Source organism: Panthera pardus, unplaced genomic scaffold (assembly GCF_024362965.1).
Source record: "Panthera pardus isolate Hobbes unplaced genomic scaffold, ASM2436296v1 HiC_scaffold_16, whole genome shotgun sequence".
Taxonomy (NCBI): domain Eukaryota; kingdom Metazoa; phylum Chordata; class Mammalia; order Carnivora; family Felidae; genus Panthera; species Panthera pardus.
In genome coordinates, this window is record NW_026526721.1 from 119299720 (window position 1) to 119316214 (window position 16495).

At 39.9% G+C, this 16495-nt stretch overlaps 1 protein-coding gene across 8 annotated transcripts in view; it reads left to right on the plus strand.

Moving 5' to 3' along the window:
- The window catches only part of SLC9A9 (solute carrier family 9 member A9), a 701238-nt gene that overhangs the window by 477650 nt on the left and 207093 nt on the right, over positions 1-16495 (plus strand). The gene's annotated exons all lie outside the window — the stretch shown is intronic.

Below are 16495 nucleotides of genomic sequence, written 5' to 3' on the forward strand. Positions count from 1 at the left end.
GGCTTTGTGTGGACTAAATTTGGTTCACTAAGACAGTGCACCTCAGGTGGTTCAAAACTCAGTCAAGGGGCACCTGGGTGGCTCAGTCAATTAAGTATCCGACTCTTGATTTTGCCTCAGGTAATGATCTCGCAGTTTGTGAGTTCAAGTCCCATATCGAGCTCTGTGCTGACGGCGCAGAGCCTGCTTGGGATTCTCTCTCTCTCTACTCTCTCTCTCTCTCTCTCTGTCCCTACCCCTGCTCATGCTCTCTCTCTCTCCAAATAAATAAATAAACTTAAAATATATTCAAAACCCAGTCAGATCAGAACAAGAACTTTGTCTTAATTGATTACACCTATCATCTAATAAATCTCTTCTATCATCTTTACCCTCACCTTATGCATACCCTTTTGGCACTGGGCAGGAGGATAGCTGGCAATGCCTGCCTAACAGAAGTGGATTCACTTGTAAAGCCAAGGAAGCTTATGCCTCAGGCTTCCTCATTCACACGGGCCCCTTCCAAGATCCTGGAGGGGCCCTGGAAGTGTATCTGATGGTATATAAAGTTGGTAAAAGATTTTTTTTTTGTATTATTTTTCTTAAAGAGGGTGCCCCAGATATATAAATTTCCCCTGGAGGTGAAAGTTTACAAAGGGATCCCACTATTTATCACCCATCTCCTGGCAGTGAGTGGGGCCTGCAGTGAGCATTGAAACAAGGGCTTGGTGCCGAGTAGATTGCAGTGTTTTTGAGTAAAGCTCACATTGTTCATGGGTGACAGTGCTACTGCCGTCTCCACCCCAGCCTCCACCTTTTGCCACTACAGCCAGTGAAACTGAGTGAAACAACTGTCAGAACCCAGATTGAATTCCTCACCTGGCACAGACTAGTAATCTACACACACAAAGACTTGGAACCTGAAAATGAGGAATAGCCTCAAGTTCAGTAGTGGTCTCTCTGCCTTGGAAAGCTTTCAGTGATGCAGATTCTCTTTCTGGTAGCTAGGTTGCAGTTTAGAGTCAATTGGAGGAAATTTACCCTGAGACATTTTTAAGGCCTTCTTTAAATTCAAGGCCAGGAGTTCGGAACTGCTTTGGTGTATCGTGTGACACCCAGCACAAAGGGCTTAAGAGGAACACTAAGCTCTCCTGAAACTGTTCCTGGTGCCCTGGAGCACAGCCCTAGTTAATGCCAGGAGTGAGCTGCCCCGCCCCAGCTCTCAGTTCCCTTGAAACCAAAGAGGCAGAGTTCTGTGGTTTAAATTAAAGGAGGAGATGTGCTTCGCACAAATTAGCTTTCCTATTGATGTGGTGCATATTACAAAGATCAGGCCTCTTGTTTTAATTCAAATCCATGTGCTACAATTTTTATTTAATTTAAAACTAAATAAGAGCCGGGAGTTGCTGGAAGGAGGGGAAATGCCAAGCCCAAGTGAGCCCTGGCAGCCCTCCTGAAACCACTGACTTGGAGACTGTGGCCTGCTGTGCTGCAGAGCCTCTGTGCAGAGCCGCTGTGCTCGTCTGAATGGGAGGAAGGCCTGGAAGTGCCTGAGCAGGGTGAAGGAGCCTGACAACAGGTCAGAGAACATGCTTCTCGTTTGTCCATTTCTGCTCCTCTTGGGAGAGACGTTGGAACCCTGATGTGCGTTACTGCATAAACTAGGAAGAATTTTAACCAGGACAGTGTGGCCAGAGTGTACCGATATAATATAAAACCTCTTCCATAAGCTCATACTGCCATGAAGACAGCAGCACTAGCATCCCCAGGCTCTGCTGCTTAATGTTGTTGTTGCTCATTTGGTTGTCCACCAGCACTCTTTATTAGCCTCCGAATGGCTGCCGGCATCAAAGGATTAAGAGAAAGTCATGGAAGAAAAACTTAAATTAAGAAAATTTTTCCATTAGCATTCATCTTTCCGCCTCAATGGTAAAAAGACCGCCACTGTTATTCAAGTGTTAGGGAACACTATGGCCAGCAGCTCACAGAACAGCAGTATTCTACAGAAGGACAACTTAAGAACCACTGGCGAGGTGGAGAAGACCACCTTTCCCCATGTCGTTTTGGTGAACCATTAGTCAGTCATGCCATGGTCAGAGCCAATTTGAGACTGACTCAGAAGTGGCCTTACCCAGCTGACATATCAACTGCAGCCAGGAAGAAAACAAGAGGAATTCATGAAAGTAAAGAGCAAAAGTCATTTTCTCAGCAATGCTTAGGAACAAGAATCTGTGTCTGTTACTACCCGAGCTAATGGAACTCCATTAAGCTACCAGGACTGCCTCACGACAATTAACAGCCACCGTGTAAAGGGACACTCCCATGTTCTTGATCCTTGATAACCAAAAGTGCACTCCTCAGACCAGCGTTAACATCACTAGAGAGTTCCTTAGAAATACTGAGGCCAAACCTGCCTTCTAATAAGATCTCCAGGTAGGTCATGTGCATGTGAAAGTTTGAGTAGCACATCCCAGAACATAATCACAATTCATGGTTTTCTGTTCTGAACCTCTTTCTTCAATCTATTCCTTCTACCTTATTCTGTTTTGCCTTAGACCCTCCTAGATGCCAGTCTTCTCGTTCTTCCTTTTGCCGTCTGATCAGCATTAACAATGTTTACCCAGTTACTGAGTTTCTTCCACTTCCTTGAGCTTGCTGAAGTCTTTCCCCCTACTCACTCAGGCTTTCCCTCTGCTCAAAACCCTTGCCATACCCATGCACCTTCACTCTTTTATTCAACTAATTTCTTTTTTTCTTCAGATCTTGACTTAGACGTCACTTGCTATAGGAAGCCTCGATAACTCCATCTGGGTTGGTCCCTCTCATCTGTTTCCAGAGCACCCAATACTTCTCCTCTCCTGGTACCCTTCACATTCTATCATGAATTTTTGCTTGCCTGTTTGCAATCCCTTCTATGCTAGAAGGTTTATAAACCCACATCAGCACTCAGCACATTAGATGAAATGGAGTACCCCTCCACAAATAATTGGTAGATAAATAAGCAAATAAATGAACAACCTACAACATGTTCTACCCAACTAAAATTGTACATTACACTAAAATGACCACTTAAGGACTATCCATTCCTGTTCTGTCAGCCCTAGGAACTCCTAATTCCAGAATTGGTCCATAGGAACCTCTCAGACCAAGCTTACCTGGTTCCACAGGTAGGAGCCAAGCAACGAGATCAACAACTAAAACGTTTCGTTTTTTAAATGAAAGAAAATACTTTCACCCTTCACTGAGTGTTGATAACAGTAAACATTGTTAATACTTCACAAAAGTACCGTTTGGATCTGAGAGTATTTTTCAAATCTTTGCCTGCTTTATGTTGGAGGGATGTGTTTGTTTTTCCATTAAAAAACTTAGATCTTTCAGGACACCTGGGTGGCTCAGCTAGTTGAGGGTTGGACTTTGGCTCACGTCATGATCTTGCAGTTCATGAGTTCAAGTCCCACATCAGGCTCTGTGCCGACAGCTCGGAGCCTGGAGCCCACTTCTGATTCTGTGTCTCCCTCTCTCTCTGTCCCTCCCCCGCTCATGCTCTATCTCTTTCTCAAAAATAAACATTTTTTAAAGAGAATTGTTTTAAATGAAAAATAAAATAAAATAAGATCTCATTAAAAACCCTGAGACTTACATGAGCCAGGTGATTTGAATCAAGATCAGGCTGACTCTAACTTCAGCTTGGGAAAAGATTTCTTTAAATGCGTATAACAAGGATTATTTGAGAGTCTGAGCCATCTAAGCAACAGGCTCTTTCTTACCTTGCCTCTTCCCTTCTTCATAATTCCAGAGAGACAGACTGGATGTGGTCAAGCATTCCTTGCCAGGCCTACCTCTTTGCAGTCCCCTCACTCAGAGTCGTGTTCTCTCACCATCCCATGCTATATATCTTTCCTTCCCTGGCCATTTCTTGTGCAATTAATTAGGCCACTATTTCTCCCTTACCAGTGTATGGAATTAACTATCTGCAGCATAGGCTCATAACTTTTTCTTCATTAGAGGAGATGAACTTCCACTGAGCCCTCATCTCTCACTGTGGCCTGGGGTAGGCATTAGTGAGCAAAGTAGACAACTGACATAGGTCTTCTGAGGTCTTCAAATGGGACAGAATTAACCAGCTTATGCAGGAAATGAGACATGAAAAGTGTTTTAACCAGTGTATCAAGCAGTCACAGAAAAAGTCACCTTGAATAAGAAATAACCATGAGCACCATTGCTGTGACAGAGTAGACAGATATAGTAGGCCCATATGAATTTCAGATGTCATTAAATCCTCATAGCTTCAAAGGCTGAGAAGCGTTTATTTTGGTTATGATAAATTCAGAACATCTGAGAACTAGTTTAGACCTGTGGCCAGCCCCATAGAGTTGTTTTTTCCTATTATTAGGTCAAAACGTTATCATTCTTCACTTAGCTCCAAAATAAATTTATAATAAAAATTACCAGCTCTTGAATTTTAAGCAACAAATTAGATTCTGCCATTTGGCACACCACAATATTTTCTGAATATAAACTGCTGTTTTGGTGAAGTGCACTGAGTTCAGGCTTTCAAGCAGGCTCAGCCACACAGAGCTATATGATTAACCCTCTCCAAATTTCGGCTCCCTTGGCTGTAAAATAGGATAATAATACTTACCTTAGATGTTCAATGTTGAAAATAGAACTAGAAAATATATTTAAAATGCCTGGCATGGAACTGCCACCTAGGAAATACTCAACGGGTGGGAGTTTCTATCACTTTCTTTAACTACCACAGATGAGACAGCCATTAGTGCTTTACAGAGACATGATTCATATAAACTCACAACTGCTCTCTGGAAAACCTCCTATCAGAGACTGAGGTTTTCATTCCAGAAAATAGGCTTGACTATCATATCGCTGCCAAAGATACCATCTCAGGCCAGTGTGAAGTGTTAGTGACACACTCATGGAAGACAAGGACTCCTCTTTCCTTCCTTCCCTTCATTTAAGGACAGTTGTTGACATTCTGCCTTTCTTTCTAGCAGTGACTCACTCCTGGCACTAAATACATAAGTCAAAATGCTATAACTCCATGTACCAGTTTTTATGAGAAAAATGTGGTGTAGCCCACTCTGGGACAAACTGACCCATGCATAATGTCACAGTCTACTTAGACATTTATTGAGTGTGCGAAAGAGGCAAGATCTTGTAGGTAACCCAATCATCCTATCTAGTGAGAGAGTGCAGCCAACAGGAGCATGCCAGCCCCTGAAAGCCACTGAGTGATGAAAGGAGACAATCCAGAGTGCCTGTCACCTTTCCCTGTTTCAAGGATAAGATTCTAGGATACAGAAAAAGAAATAATTTTATCATTTAATTCAGGAAATTTCTGTGTACGTTTCAGTTTTTCAGGATGTCCAGAATTCAGAAATATCACAAATATCTGATAATTTTAACCAAATTAACCTGTCCATTGAGGCAAACAAATAATCTACTTTATTTTCCCCCATTTTCTGCCTGAATTTGCTTACTAACTGCTTGCTTGTTTGGTTATAATGTAGGCATAACCTTAGAAAACTATCAACACACATGAACTGAGTTCAAAAAGTATGTCTGTCTGTGGCAAGCACCAATCCCTCTAATTCTGCCCTCAGGTTCTATGGATAGAGTTTGAAAGAAGTCACTAAAGATTGACTCAAGTTATATGCACAAATGAGAAAGAAGCAGTTACTTTCAAAAATGCCGGTGCTAAATGTCCAGAGAGCCATTAAGTAATTTAGGAATTTTTAGCGTTAGCTCTGATATATTAGAAGGATTCAAATGCTATTTGAGCAACCAAGTCTTTCACAGATAGACCAAACCTCTGTGACTAGGGCTGGGTCTCAGGCCCACTGCCCAGTCTTCTCTGCTTTTGCCTAGAAATCTTCCTTCCTAAAGCACCAGGAACTACTTTAGAAACCCATGGTTCCACATGAGGAAAGAAACAGACACAAAGGCAGGTGCCCTGCCTGTGAATGACAGCCTTGCCCTCCCTTTATAGGATCCTCATCCCACTCACCACCCACTTCCCTTAGCGTCTGAAAAGTGTCACTGGACTTTCCTGAAGCTGTTTTTTAAATTCCACAAGTAAACGTGAAAGTATGCATGTTAACAAGTATTTTTAAATGCATGCCATTCAGGAGGATTGTGTGCTATCCTTCCTCAACAGATTTCTTCCTTCTGATTGTTTTCAATTGTTTTTTTTTCCTGGCAGGAAGCTAATTTTGGCTGCAAAAGGAAATGGGGGTTTTGACAGGAGAGTCTAAAATGGGTCATTCTGGATTAGGGGAGACTGATGCTGAGAATAGGAGAAAGAGAAAGAAAGAGAAAATAAGAAGTCGTGCAGAAAGAGTAGGGGAGGAGGAGCAAAAGGGAAAATAGCTATTTTAAAATGTTACCTCAGATTGATCTTCTGCTTAGGAGAGGGGAAGAAAATTTTCTTTTTTGCATTTTTCCTTAAAACTCAAATTTAAGATAACCATGATTCTTTTATCTTTGTTGTGAGTTAAATATTCAAAAGGGGGGATGAAACAGATTGATAACCAGCCAAATATTTATTATGTAACCTTGGCCACTCCTAGCCTCTATTTTCTCACCAGTTGAAAAAGTATTCTGTGATGCTACAGGGACATGTAGGAGAAAGAGAGAGTTAAGGTAGAGAGCTTTAGGATAAGCTAAGCTGCTGGAATTCAGAGACTCTCAAAATTCACTGGTTGAACCATAGTAGTAAATCCTCTCTGGTTCGTGTTACAGGCCAGGGTTGATATTGACATGGAAGCAGGGAAAATGATGCCTCTCCTCTAGATGGTGACTCAAACATCACCAGGCTCTTTCCACATTGTAGCATCATAATTCCCTAAGTCAAGAATTCTAAAAGTGTGGTCCCTGGACCAGCAGTATCAACACCACCTAGGAACTTATTTGAAATATACATTCTTGGGCCCCACCATAGACCCACGGAATTAGATACTCTGGGGCTGAATGTCAGCAATCTGAGGTTGAACAAGTCTTCCAGGTGATTCTGATGTAGCTAAAGTGTGGGAATCACTGCTACAGGGACTCCCTGTGATTTATAACTGGCCAATGGAAGAGGAAAGAGAGACTGGAGTAGGAACATCCACTTCATAGAAGCCTTGGCCCGGTAGTGACATCTGTCACTTTTGCTCTTGTTTCACTGTAAGAACCTCCCATCTGTCTATACCTAGCTGCAAGAGATGCTAGGAAATGTGGTTTATGCAGTTACAGTAGCATACCATGAATGATAAGAATAGGTTAAATAGCCATCTTTGCCAAAATAGCCTTCCACAGTAGGAACACTATCACCATTTATAACATTGCTCCTATGGGAAAAAGCAATCCAGTGTCTACACTAGGATTTCTCAACCCCAGCAAACTATTGACATTTGGGGCCAGATCATTCTTTTCTGTGGGGGCTGTCTTGTACATTATAGGATGTTAAGCAGAGACCCCTGGTCTCTACCTACAAGATTAACAGTAGTGTCCTCTGCCCCCTAGTTGTAGACAATCACAAATGTCTCCAGGCATTGCCAAATATTCCCTGAGGGGACAAAAATCACCGAAGTTGAGAACCACTTGTTTGAACAGAAAACTTATAAGTTGACTTTTGAAATGCAACCTGGCCATAAGTTGGGTACTACTTACCAAATATTGGCTTTCTTCTGATCTGTTAGCCTTTCTTTTGAAACTCTGTTGAAGATTTCAGCTAGTGGCAAGGATTATTCCACAGTTTACTACCACATCCACCTTACTTACATAAAAATAAACTTCCAAAGCCAGAGGCATCTATGCATGTTGACTCAGAGCCAGAGTTAATCCTATTTACAGTACCCTTCCTGGCTGCTCAAGGCATCCAAAAACAAACTTCATTTTATGCAAAAATATACCAAAGTTATGTTGCATTCCTTCTCAGTGACCTTAAGTTTAAATGATTCAAGTTCAGGAAGAGAGATGAAGGAAAGAAAGTTCTGCTTGTCTAATACAGATTTAGTTTAAAAAAAAAACTCCATTTATTTTGAATTCAGTGGAAGGCTTTTCCACTGAAACAATCTGTTGGTATCGCTTCCATGTGATAAAATGATGTTGAACTGAAAATGGAACTGTGTAGCAAGGTTGTACTATCCTGGAAAATGTATTTTGAAACCAGACTGACATTTTTGCTGAAAGTGGTTACTTACCCTTTGCAAGGTCATGGGACTTCCACAAGGGTAAAAGCAATACATAATTCAATTGTAGGTCCACTGTAGGGTTTGATTTATCAGATTAATGATAAGAAAGTGTAAAATCTTTGAAATCAACCCCCTAACAGTACTCTAAATGAAAGGAAAAAAAGGATCGCAATTGATTATATCCCAAATGGAAAGAAAATCAGCAAAATAACTCATCTTAGAGATCTTTCTTTTAAGGGATGGGTCAGTTTCTGTGTCCATCTACTGCTCATTTTCTTTTGGGTTCCAGCATGTTCCAAATGCAAATATGACCTTTCCCTCCTCCATTCATTCATGGATTCATCCAGTAGCACTAGATATGCTTTCACCATGCTTGCTTTCTTGTGAAGGGACATGGATCTTAAAGATTGAAAAATAAGCATGATAATTTATTTCAGATGTTGGTAAGTGCAATAAAAGACAGGCAAAGAAGACCTGGGTGAAACTGGAGGATACTTGGATGGCATGGTCAGAGCAGCCTTTCTGAGGACTGAGATGAGGAAGAACAGCCAAGGGGCAGTCTGGGAGGAGGTGGAGGCAGGAGGAGCAGCAAGTACAAAGGCCTTGAGGCAAGAACAGACTTGGTTTAAAATAAACTGTATCTTCCTACACTTTTCAAGCTCCAAACTTCCCTCCCATCTTCCCACTCTCCCCAGTAAAAAGACTAACCTCTCCTTTGAACTCCAGACTCTTAGATCCAACTACCCACTCAATCTCTTCATTTGGATGACCAACAGGCATCTTGAATTTCAAATAGCCAGATCAGTATCCTTGATATCCCTCCTACACCAACATGCATTTCCCACAGTTTTCCCCAATTCTTCTAGTGGCTCAGGCCTTAAGTTCTTGGAGTTCTGTCTTCTTCTCATACCCTTCATCCAACCCATCAGCAAATATTGTCAACCTTTGAATTAGTCAGGCATCTGCCATGCTTCCACTCTAGTCTGATTCTCTTTCATTTCTTACCCAGACTAATGCAGCAGCCTCCTGACTGACCTCCTACCTCCAGTCTTGATATCAGGGTTTTTTTTAATGTTTATTTATTTGGGGGAAACAGAGAGACAGAGTGCAAGCAGTGCAGGGGCAGAGAGAGAGGGAGACACAGAATCTGAATCAGGCTCCAGGCTCCAAGCTGTCAGCACAGAGCCCGATACGGGACTTGAACCCACAAAGTGCAGGATCATGACCTGGGGCGAAGTCGAACGCTCAACCAACTGAGCCACCCAGGTGCCCCAATATCAGTTTTTGATAGCAGGGCCAGAGTGATGCTTTTAAGTAGAATAGATCATATCATTACCCTGCCATAAACCTTCCTGAAATTTTCCATCTCAAAAAAAAAAAAAAAAATTCAGTCAGTGTGCCTGGGTGTCGCAGTCAGTTAAGTGTCAGACTTTTGACTTCAGCCCATGTCATGATCTTGCAGTTTGTGGAATCCATCCCTGCAATTGGTATCTGCTCTGGCAGCACAGAGCTTGCTTGGGATTCTCTCTCTCCCTTACTCTCTCTGCCCCTCCCCTGCTCACACTCCCTCTCTCTCTCTCAAAATAAATAAAATAAATTTTAAGAAAATAAAAATTTCAAAAACCTTGCTATTCAAGAGCCCAGAATGATCTGGCTCTGTTATCTCTTTGGCATTATCTCTTTCCACTCCCTACCCCCTGCCACATTCATTCCATTCCAGCCATGCCAGCCCCTTTGCTGCTACTTGAACATACCAGACATATCCTTACCTCAAGGACTTTGCATCTACTGTTCCCGTAGCATGGAATGCTTTTTTTCCCAGATACCCACATGATCTCTCCTCATTCTATTTTTTTTTTCTCCTCATTCTATTACAGTCTCTGCTCAAAAATCACCCAGCCAGAGTGACTTTCCTAACCACCCTAAACACAGTTATTCAATTTATAAGTATATACTGAGTTTCATGTTTTGAGTACTGTGCGCATAAGGAAGATGTAATTCCAACCTATAAAAGACTAAGAGTTGAGAGTAAATGACAAATTAAACCACTGATTCATTTCAGAATATCATTTACTAATACAAGTGGCATGACAATATGTTTTATTTCTAAGAAAGAAAGAGGATTTCTAAGGATTTCTAGGAAAGAGAGAACATTGTGGACTGGAGTATTCTGGGGAAATTTCATGGGGTAGAATATATGCAGAAAGAAGTGAAAGGGATTGACAGTGGGGGCATGGCACAGAGGTAAGGACAGCAACTGTTTATGGGAAGGGATGAAGAGCATCTTGTTGGTATGAAAATTCTCAGTGGGAGAAGAGGAGGGAAAAGTGGGGTAAGGTTCTGATTCAAAGGTTTCTGTGGGCTGTGGGAAGCCACTTACAGTTGCTGGGTCTGATCAGAACCTGATAAAGCTAGGTTTTAAAGTAACTGTTCAGAGGAATATAGTCTGGAAGGAGGAGAGGATGGAGGCTGTGAGGCCAAGGTACCAGAGTGTTGGCCAGCAGCATAGTCAGGGTCTAAGGTAATGGGCCTTGGACCTAGGTGGTACAGTGAGAAGTGAGAGGAGCCTGAGATATCATGTAACCCATTCTCCACTGAATCCAAATCTCTAGAGTCAGGACACTAGCATCAATAGCTACATATATTTTTAAGTTCCAAGCTGATTCTGATGGGTACTACTACTTAAGGACCGTAAGTTTCAACTTAAAACCTCCGTTTAGATATGAGACAACACAGATCCCAATAACGCAACCTGCCTATGACCAAACAACATATTAGGAGCAGGCCTGAGAACAGATCCCAGGTCTCTTGATTCTCAATATAAGGTTTTAAGAGTCTCAATAAATAATAAAAGGGCAGAAACTGAACTTGCAGAAACAATTACTCAACCATTTCATTAAACTAGAAGGTATCAATTGTTTTTCTATATGTAATCTGGAATCAAAAACAGAGAACATTCATGCATTCATTGATCAATAAATATTTATTGAGCACCTATTATGTGCTTGGCATTGCTATAAGTGTTGTGGATAAACAATAACTGGCCAATTGCAATGTAATGTCATAAGTCCCCTGATAAGGGAAGCACAGGTTGTACTAGGCACATAAATTAGTCCAACCCAGGCCCAGACCTCTGAGGAGGCTTCATAGAGAAATCAGTGGCTCATTTGAGCTCTGAAGATTAGTTGGAATTAGGTGAAGTCTAGGTGAGAGTTGTAAAAAGAAAGAAGTGGAGAGAATTTGGATAGGAGAAAATGACTCAGGTATAGAAAACCATGTATGCAAAGACTTCTTGTGTCCCACCATTGATTACAGCTCCTTAAACATTACATATCTGTTGACAATGGTTTTGATTTGGACCCTCATGAGGTTTAGAAATCTTATCTTTTTCTTCATCAGACTGTACATGCAAATATACACTTTACACCTCTAATGTACCTTATCTCCATTTACCTGTTAAGAGAGTCCTATTTGAAGGACGATGGGCCCTGCAAGAGAGGAGCCCCAACTTCCTCACTATTGCATATACCCACTGTGTCTTGGGTAATGTATAGCACATAGTGAATGCTCAGTAATTTAGTTTTTGACTGTTGTTTTGTACCTTTAGTAAAAGTGCCTTAGGGAGTACTTATATTCCTGTGATTTAAATGTAGCTGTATCTGACCTTCAACCATTCAGAACGCATTTGCAAATTTATAGCAGATTAAGTTTCAGTTTTGCTCTTTAAAGATAAACAGGAAGCTGCATATTTTCTGCAGCAGGGGTCCTTGCTAGGAAGCTTTCCTTAGTTCAATAGTCTTCTATTGTTATGAATAGAACATCAATATAATTAACATAAGAATCCCTTAGAGGCCAATTTTAAATGAAACCACATTTAATTGCAGGTAATTCTTTTATTCCCCAAATCAGGCTAAATTTCCAACCAAATATGTGAAATATGTCATATCTCTGCAAAGTAAACCCATCTAAAATGTAATAGTATAGTCTATCAACCCCCAAAGGTATAGAATCATTTCCATTAGTTGATGAAAGCAAAGAGAAAAAGAAAGGTAAGTCCAAAGGGTCAGTGTACCCATAAGACAAAACAAAACACAAGTTTTGACAATGAATTCTGGATTTTCTGAGTTTCCAAGCAAAATGGACATATTCTTTAGAAATAGTGTTTTGCTAAAAGAAACTCCTAAGTCAAAATTAATTTTTCATTTCTAGTATTTTGCTGATAGGTGCAGTAATTTATTTCAATCCTAAAGCCCTCTGTTTCCCAAATCCATGGTAAGTAGATAGGATAGGTGTACACAGAATCTCCACAAAGCACATGGACTGAATTGTGTCCCCTCAAATTCATATGTTGAAGTCCTAATCCAACATGATGGTATTTGGGGATGGAGTTTGTGGGAGATAATTAGGTTTAGATGATGTTATGAGGGTGGGGCTCCTGTGATGGCATTACTGCCCTTATAAGAAGAGACACCATACAGAGCTTGCTTTTGCACAAGAAGGTAGCCTTCTGAAAGCCAGGAAGAGAACTCTCACCAGAATCCACCATGCTGGCACCCTGATCTTGGCCATCCCCACCTCCAGAACTGTGAAAAATAAATTTCTGCTACTGCAGCTATGCAGTCTATGGTATTTTGCTACGGCAGCCCATCTGGTATTTTGTTATGGCAAACTAAGACACATGTATATTGAATGAAGCAATGAATGGCCATTGGTTTGGCAATAGTCTAGGGTGAAAATGTGTGATAAGTTACTTCAGAATCATAAAGGATGAGTGGAATATAGGCACTAGTTTTTATCTGGAGTTCTAAAATAGCCTACCTTTGTCCACTTATAACCTCACCTGTCTCAGTTCCATGCTTCCCATGGTGCCAGGCTGTCTCACAAGTGGCATGTGCCGTATGTGGCACATTTGACCAGGGCTACAGACAGATGATCCCCTGTCTAAAAATATCCTGTTTCTGTGGTTTGTCAGATGATCATCACATGGAGAAAGCATCCTCTTGTCAACATTTTGGAGTTTGGCTCTTTTAGCAATGTATCTCAAACCTGCCAGAAGTAAAAGGCAGTGGCTGAACTTTTCCTTTTTTTATTTCTTCAAAGATCTTTACACTGAATCTCCTGTAAATAGAAAGTTTTATATAAAGGATATGTCTTATGAAGTCAGATAACAGCTATCTTTTGAGTATAGTTTTAAACCAAGAACAGCTCGTGTATAGATAATTTAGATTTAAGAGCATAGTTACACTAGTTTAACATAACACATTATTAAACATATTTAGGAAAAGAAATGATTGTATACTTTCTTGCCCTTGGTACTTAACTTGAAAGAGTTTACAATAAGCATGATGTAACAATTTTTTTCTGTTATTCCAGTCTTTACTCTCTTCTTTCTCACAAAAATTCAAAGTTGAGACACACACACACACATATTCAATAAAATAAGAAATACTTAAAGTGTCATCACTTAATATTTCTAATTCTCACCACCTAATTGGGGAAATGCTGCTTTGTTTCTAGCAATGCGAGCTTGAAGAGAAGAGAAAATGAAAAGATTACCTTCTATCTCTAATCTTGTACTGTGATTAAACACTGTGAGGAGCTTTACCTTGACCTATAAATTCTCTCCTCTGATACAGAAGTCTGTTGCAAGAGTTTCTTTTAGTTTTTGTTCCCTAATGACACCATTTGTATTTCCTGGAGAGGACATTATGAAAATATTCCCCAGTATTAAGGGTTATTAATATCCCTACTCTTTTGTTCCCAGCTGGGTCTGAGTGCAGGAACATCTCTAATGGAGGACTTTTCTTCTCAAGTACAGGCATCTCAAGTGTTCAGAATTTCTGATGTATAAGAATTTTTTATATTAATATCTACTTCAAATGTTATCTCCCTTATCTTCAGGCCATTTCCTTGTCTACATGGAAATTTAGAATAATTTCCTTCCTCCATTACATTTTGTTCCTTGAAGGTATTTTATAATCGGAGTACATGTTCCTCTCTCTTTTGAGGCTTCCTCGTTTCAGGCAAAATATGTTAAGTCTCTCTAGCCTAACCCTCTGAATCTTGTGTTATGCCACTTGTCTCTTGTATATTCGTGGTGTGGAGATAAGAAAGGAACATCATATCTAAGTTGGAAAGCCAGGGATATAAACCAGGCTATAGTTTTCTTCATTCTATCCTGTGTCCGGTTTCTTTTTCTTTTTTTTTAAGTTTATTTATTTATTTTGAGAGACACAGGGACAGCGTGAACAGAGGAGGAACATAGAGAAAGGGAAAGAGAATCTCAAGCAGACTCCATGCTGTCAGCACAGAGCCCGATGCAGGACTCAAACTCATGAACTGTTTGATCATGACCTAAGCCAAAACCTGAGTCAGGCACTTAACCGCCTGAGCCACCCAGGCACCCCCACTGAGTCTAACTTCTAAAATTCTCTTAATGTGTGAATAAAAATTTGGAAATTTAGATGCAGTAAATGTTATAATAAATAGACCATTGAAATCTTATGTATGTGATTCAAACCTTCGTATAAAAACAGCCAAATCCCTACCTGTTAGACTTATTCTTGTTGTCCTTATAAATGTTTATTTGACCTGTTACTTGATATAACAAGGCCCATAAATGTCTCACAAGTCTTGTGTTACCCAAGAGAGATCTTCCATTTTAACTTTTTTACTTTACTATGTGTGCTTTTACTTCTTTTTCAAAGCCTTCATCTCTGTTTTTACTTGTATCATCATACTCCGATTTGAAATTTTAACATACCTCTTGGAAATATGTTTAATGTGGATTCATAAAAATTCACTTAACTTACTATTATTAAAGAAGAAAAAAAACAAGAAAAAGCAGGTTTATTAGGTTGTTTAGATTATAGACAGTATAATAGTATGTACTCAGGCTAACGTAATTCTTAAACAGTTTTTAATTATTTATTAATTTCAGTGGTCCATAGGCTTGGTTTTTCTTATTATCTCACACATTTGATTTTTTGAAAGTAATTGTGCCCAGAAAGATTTTTTTGTAGATATAGGCAATATTATTCTAAAACTTTATGGAAAAGCAAAAAACTTAGAATAGTTAAAACAGTTGCAGAAACAAAATATAAGAATCATTATACCCAATATTAAGGCCTGCTATATATTTACAGTAATCAAGTTGGAGTGCTATTAGATAAGGGAAAGATACAGAGATAAATGGGACAGAATAGAGAATCCAGGAATTGATCCACACAAAATACCCAGCTGATTTTTAGCAAAATTGCAAAAGCAATTCAATGAAAAAATTAAACATTCACAGGCAAAAAATAATAATAATAATAATAAAACCTCAACCTAAATTTCATACCTTATACAAAAATTGATTCAAATGATCATGGACTTAAGTGTAATATGTAAAGCTATACAACTTTTGCAAACAAATTTTAAAAACATAAGGAAAAATCTTTGGGACCTAGAGCTAAGCAAAGAAGTCTTAGACTTGACTCCAAACACATGATTCCTAAAAGGAAAATCTACAGATTAGACTTAATCAGTAAAAAGCTACAAAGTGGGAGGAAATATTTGCAAAATATACACCCAACAAAGGATAGTATCTAGAATATATAGGGGCACCTGAGTGGCTCATTGGGTTAAGTGGCCAACTTCAGCTCAGGTCACGATTTTGCAGTTCGTGGGTTCAAGCCCTGAGTCAGACTCTGTGGGGATAGCTCAAAGCCTGGAACCTGCTTCAGATTCTGTGTCTCCCTCTCTCTCTGCCCCTCCCTCACTTGCATTCTGTCTCTCTCTCAAAAATAAACATTAAAAAGAAATTTTTTTAAAAAACTGGAATATATAAAGAACTCTCAAAACTCAACACTCAAAAATCCAACAACTCAATTAGAAAATGAGATAAAGACATGAAGAGCCATTTCATCTGAGAGGGTATAAAGATAACAACTAGGCACATTAAAAAATATTCAACACCATTAGTTATTAGCAAAATGCAAATTATTGGGGCACCTGGGTGGCTCAGTCGGTTGAGCATCCGACTTCAGCTCAGATCATGATCTCGCCGTTCGTGAGTTCAAGCCCCACATCAGCCTCACTGCTTCAAGCCCCACAGCAGTCTCACTGCTGTCAGCATGTCAGCACAGAGCTCACTTCAGATCCTCTGTCCCCCTCTTTGGAGGGTACAAGAATTTTGTACCCTCCAAAAAACTAAATAAATAATTTTTAAATAAGAAAACTGCAAATTATAAACTCAATAAAGCTACTACCACTCACCTATTAGAATGACTAAAGTTAAAAAATGGTGACAACATTAAATGCTGGTTAGGATGCAGAGAAAC